This window comes from Talpa europaea (assembly GCF_964194135.1).
Source record: "Talpa europaea genome assembly, chromosome: 12".
NCBI lineage: Eukaryota > Metazoa > Chordata > Mammalia > Eulipotyphla > Talpidae > Talpa > Talpa europaea.
In genome coordinates, this window is record NC_140079.1 from 8,070,481 (window position 1) to 8,076,442 (window position 5,962).

Sequence of the window (5,962 nt, forward strand, 5' to 3'; positions counted from 1 at the left end):
GTGTCATCCCCTATGAAAAGCCCCTCTGCAGTCCTGCAGTCCACGCCCAACCAGGCTGGGCGAAAACCCCTTCCTCGGGTATCTCAAGTTCCATGGATACCCCCTGGATACCATGTGCATTTCCTGTAGCTGTTGTAACAAATCAACACCAACTTGATGACTTTAAATCACACACATTTGTCATCTCACAATCCTAGAGGTCAGGAGTCTGACATGGCCTCATGGGTCTAAACCCAGGCGGGGCAGGCCGCTCCTCTGAGGCTCTGGGGGCCGTCTTCTGCCTGTGGCAGTTTCTAGAGGTGCCGCATCTGGGCTCAGGCCCTTCCTCTGTCCTCACAGCCACACGCACCTTTGACCCTCCTCCTCCCTATATAAGGACTCTTGGGAGGACACTGGACCCAGGAATCCAGGACCCCCATCTCAGAGGCCTTAACTCAGTTCCACCTGCAAAATCCCATTGCAACTGACGGCATCAGTCACAGGTTCTGGGGACTGGGATGCGGACATCATGAGCAGGAAGCTGGGCACTGAAGGGCACCAGGCAGAAGGAGCGGCTGCGGCGGCGCAGCTCTTTACTGCAGAGACTGCTTCCAGGTACTCGCTCTGTCAGGACAGGCCCCAGGACCAGGCAGCCAGTGACAGTACACCTAGCCATACTGGACACAGTGGCATGGGTCCAGCAGGAGACACTCTGCAGGACGGGGGTGGTTGTCCGGGCACAGACTTCGCCCAGCATGGACCCCGGGCCTGGGTGCCTGCAGCTCCTCGCCTGTGCTCTGGCCTCCGCAGCACCAGCCTGGGAGGTGGCACACAGCAGCTGCAGGACCGCCGCGGCCCCTGAGCAGCTGGGGCACCTCCAGGCAGACCCCACCCACTTGTGGCTTTATAGAGTCCTGGCAAAAGCAGACCCAGAGAGCCTCTTCCTAAGTGCTAGCTGTATTTAGGGGCAGTTTTCATGTTAAAAATGAAATTAAAGAAAAATAGTTCAACAATATTACTTATTGAGCTGGCTAGAGACTTGCCTCGTGTGGGGAACCAGAGTCTACAGCAGTGACTCTGCCCCCCTACCCGGGACACTGGGCCATGTCGAGGACACATGTGAGTTGACAACTGGGGGTGCTCCTGGTATCAAGTGGGTGAAACCAGGGATGCTGCTCACCACCCCATGGTGCCCAGGGCGGCTTCCCACAGCGAGAGATCTGTACCCCAACTAAGCAGCACAGGTGAGGGAGGAGCCCTAGTCTGAAGAATCCCCAGCCGGGAGCTGCTTTTTGGTGAAATGTGTGTGTGTTTCACTCCCATCAGGTTGCAGTGAGAAGCCCGGGAGGGCTCCTGGGCACCCACTCCTGGCCCAGCAGGTGTGGACACAAGGGCTGGGGGGTCAAAGGTCAGGCAGTGCAGGTAGTCCCTGCACTAAGGCAAAACATCAGGTGAAAACTCTATTTGGTCTTGCCCCGTGTGTCTGGCTGGAAACTTGACCTCCCCAAACAGCAGCAGCGGGGCAGAGAAGCAGGGACTTAACTTTTGACAAGTGCAGGCAGAGGAGAGACTTTTGGAGGGCTGGACAGAGGAGGTGTCGCTGCGCTGCTGAGTCCTCATGTGGGGCCAAAGAGGGGAAGGAAGGGGCCCGGTTACCACAGCACACCCTGCTGAGAGCCAGAGCGCCAGCCCTGGGAGGGAGGGCTGCAGCAGGCGCTCCGGGAGGAGGCAGCCCTTGACTGGCACAGGCCCTGGGAGAGTGAGTTAATCCTCCGCTCCAAGTTGCGGTTTTCATAACCCGCGTGGAATTCCTAACAATGCGATCGGTGTCTGCTTCTACCCATGCCGACATCCCCTTTCTCATCTGTCCAAATTCCATTCCGCTTTGTCTAGCTAATGCAGAAGTGCAGCCAAGCCCCGCGCGGCCCAGGAAGAGCGGGGGCGCCTGAGGCCTTGCTGGAAAGGGGACCGAGATCGCCTGGATGGGGCACCCGTCTCTCAGGCCCTGCAGGGTTTAGGGAAGACGCCGGGGTCAAAACTGGCACACAGGAAGGAGAGCAAGGTCTGGCAAGGAGTCCCCAGAGATGCGAGCCCACGTGCCCCTACAGGACTTGGGCAGCTGGGCAGCTGTGTTCTCTGGGATTTCCACAGGAGCCCAGGGAGTTTCTAAGACTTTCCCCCTACCTCAGACCCACCTTGACAGCTTGATGGAGTAAGAGGCTATGTAGAAGGCCACAGGGTGTGGAGCTGGGGGTGAGCCCTGGGATGGAAGGACAGCAGCCTCCACCTCCAGGCCCAGGCACCCAGGGCCATGTGGTCAGCAGCCCCAGCTGCCCTGCTGCTGCCTGGGGTGGTTCTGCTTTGACCCTTCTTGAGGGGGCACACGTAAATGGGCCCTGGACTCTGCCGGGAAAATGGGGGAAGGGGAGCCCACACTTCACTGTTGGAATGAAGGACCCGGCACCCATACCCACTTTTCACTGTCTTCAAGGTCAGCAATGGCCTGGCCAGGGTGAGGAGTCCTCCTGGGGCACAAGCTCTAAGGGGCACTGACAATTTTGCTATGGCAATAAGTCACATTTTCTTGAAAAAGTCAAAATCAATGCAAAGGACCAAGCAAATATCAAGTTTTTCATTAGAGACAGGACCTCATCAGGTCGGGGTTAGGGTGAGGAGATGCCTCTGCTTAAAAAATCAGATCACCACATGTATTTTCCTCTTGGCATTCATTTGGAATTTGAAGAAATATTGTGTTAAGATATGACTTATCTCGATGGCCAGGTTTCTAGAGCCCTCTCCTGTAACCCTGCCCTGGGAAGGGGGCCTGGGAGCTTTGCTGTTCTCCGGGCCTGCCTGCCTGCAGGCTGCACAGAGCAGAAGCCGGCACCCTCGTGGGGCTGGAGGAGGCAAACATCCATTCACGTCTGTGATTAGTAACAGCGGGGCTGTTGCTAATGACACAGCCATGTGTCAGCACCTGCTTCTTCCTACAGCTCCTCTCACAGACGTGGCATGACCCACCCAAGCCATGCCCTGGACGACAGCAGGGAGATGGGTCCCCGGGACACATGCCTGCCCTGAGCAGCAGCTGCTGCCGAACCATTCGGACTCCAGAGTGAGCCGTGAGAGGCTTCAAGGGGAGCCCCACGGAGACTGCAGGGGAGCGGACTCTTGCAACGTCTTAGAAGCTGCAGTCCTTTCGGGGGGCAGGGGGCAGGTGTGGGAGGGAACACCCAGTGGCCTCCACATCTCCCTGGATGAGGGAGACTGCCAGGCTAGCACCCACAGGCACTCAGTTCACAGCCGCCTTCTGGCTGCCAAGGGCACACCTGCCAGCAGCTTGAGAGGTCAGCCATTGAGCAGTAAAGTGTCCCCTCCCTCCACCTCACCACAAGTCCACCTGGGAGCACAGTCAGGGCCTCCCAAAGGGTTCCGATGAAGCCCCTAGAACATAGTGCTGCCCCGCTCCCAAGTCCTTCTGCTTCTGAAACTTATCATGGGACACGCGGAATTTAAACGATACCCTCTACCAACAGACGATCAAGTCCAAGAAGTCACTGGAAAAAGCAGAAAACCCTCTGGCCAATGAGAAAGAAAAGCTGACCTGAGCAGGCTCAGAGCAACATTGACGGCTGCACAGGCTACGCCGGGACAGATCTCAAATCCATGACCTGATTTTGCACTCTAAGGAACTAGAAGGGGAAGAGCAGAAGAAACCCAACGACAGCAGGAGGAAGGAAATGACGAGGACAAAGTGGAAGATGATGAACGAAACAGAGACGAGAAAAGCGAGAGGGATAATTGGAGAAACCGAAAGTCGGTTCTTTGAAAAGACGGACAACACTGGCGGATGGTCAGTCAGACCAAGCAGGGTTAAAAGGAAGACCCAAGTGACTGAAGCTGGCTCGGGCATGGACCCCTCTGTGCAGTTTGGCCATGCAAGGGAGGATGAGAACCCTGCAAACAACTGTCCCCCACGAGCCAGGTGACGCACTCAACACGGCTTCCTGGGACACGCATCGCTGTGCCCTCACTAGCCCCGCCTGGTTCCGGACTCACATACACCGAGCCGGCTTCCAGGCAGGCCGTGCGCCTTTAGATCTGCAGTCTTTTCATCTTAGCAACATCCTTGGGAAGTTGGAGAAAGTTATTTCCGGTGTGGAGAGATAAAAGGAATCCGCCCAAATGTGACTGAGCTGGTGGGGTGGGGGGGGACCTGGGATTTGAACTCAGGTCTCCTGGCCCTCAGCCCAGAGCTCTGATACAATTCCCAGTGTGTCATGTGCACATGAAAACCCCAGGCCTGTTTGTTCCTTTTTCTAAAAAAACAAGAGATTCCAAGCTCATGAAGTAAGACGGAATGCTACATACCTTTTTCAGTTTTTCCAAGAAACACTGCTTTCCCCTGTTTGAAAAAAAGGAGAGAGAGAAAATTAAAAGCAAGGTTAAATACTTTTCACTTAACCGTCTCCAGCTTTTCTCAGAGAAATACTTGGCTGTCGCCAAAAATGTGGTCCTCGGATTGGAAACAGCCTCGCGTCTTCCAGAGAAACTGGGGGTGGGCGGGGGGCGGGGGGAGGAGAATGGACTTTGTTCTTTACAATCGATCCATTCGGGAAACCTAACAGTATCCCTTCGCGGCACGGGGGCAAGTCAGGTTTTCTTCTGGAACTTGTATTATTCCATGCCGGCTCACGAGGACCCCAAGCCTCAGTCCAGTTCACGGGAGCTGCCAGCACAAGAAAAACAAAATACCCGCGGAACCCAGCTTTGAAACGTGATGCGTGGTGTTTTTCCGTCCCTGCTTTTCTACTTTGATGTGAGCCACATGCCGGGGCCGAAAAGGGAGCGGTGGAAAATGCGAACTGGGGGCAAACCAATTAACCTCGCGCGGGAGAGGTGACAGGTACCAGGGCATGGGAAGGCGGGGATCTGACGCTGGTCACCCAGGGCCAGAAGGTCGACAGGAAGGGAAGGAAGTCCCCATAATGAGACCCTAGGGGTGGGGTCGGCATTTTAGAGCCACTGATTTTCCAGGGACCAGGACTCCTACTTTAAGTGGAACCCTGGACAGAGCCAGCACCCCCATCTCTCTACGATCCTGTTTATGTAGCACAAGGGCCCTGGGGGCTGCTGTCCAGCTCTTGGGGTGTCCCTGACACTAGATGCCGTCTTATACTCCGCTCTCCAAGCTGCACCAGCTGTTCTGAGAATGCACCACCTGGGGAGGCCCAGCTCCCCACTTTCCACCAGGGCTGGGAGGGAGAAGAGAGAGGTACCTGTCCCATGACCACTGCTTCACTGTCTACGTGTCCAGCCAGGGCAGACGGACTCCTCAGGCTGAGCTCCCAGGGGACCCTGCAGTTGCCCAGCCACAGACCTCACTTCAAAAGCCAACAGCTAGACCACACTGGAGTTTAGGGGGGCTGGTCCCACGGGCTCATCCTGCTCTGGACTTTCCCTGGGGAGGGTTTAGTCCTTGCCCAGACCAAGCCAGGCCTGACTTCCTGAGCTGCAGGCTTGCTGGGGAGGCGAGGGGTGGGGTGGGCGAGACTGTTTCCCTCTGCCTGCGAAGGTCTCCTGTGGTCTCTGCGAGCCGGTCCCTCTTCCTTTACAAACATTTTTGCTTTCCACCAACCAGCGGGGTTTTTCCACCTACACCGAGGGACGCACTACTGTCGCCGCCCCTGGGCTACCGCCTAGCGCAGAGCGAGGCTTCTCAGGGGCTGGGGGCCGGCAGGGGAGGCTGGGGCAGGGGGCTGAGGTCTGATGGAAACCTCCTTCCCCAAGACCTGGCAAGAGCGGCTCCAGGGTCTCAGCCACAGGAGGGAGGTGACTGGGGGTGGCTTTCTCCAATGCGGGGACTGTCCCCCTGGGCACTGCTGACATTGTGAGAGGTCATTCTCGGAGGGGGGGTGTCCTGGGCACTGTCAGGAGTCCCCCCCAGTTGTGATGACTACAGATGTCACTAGACATCACTTTC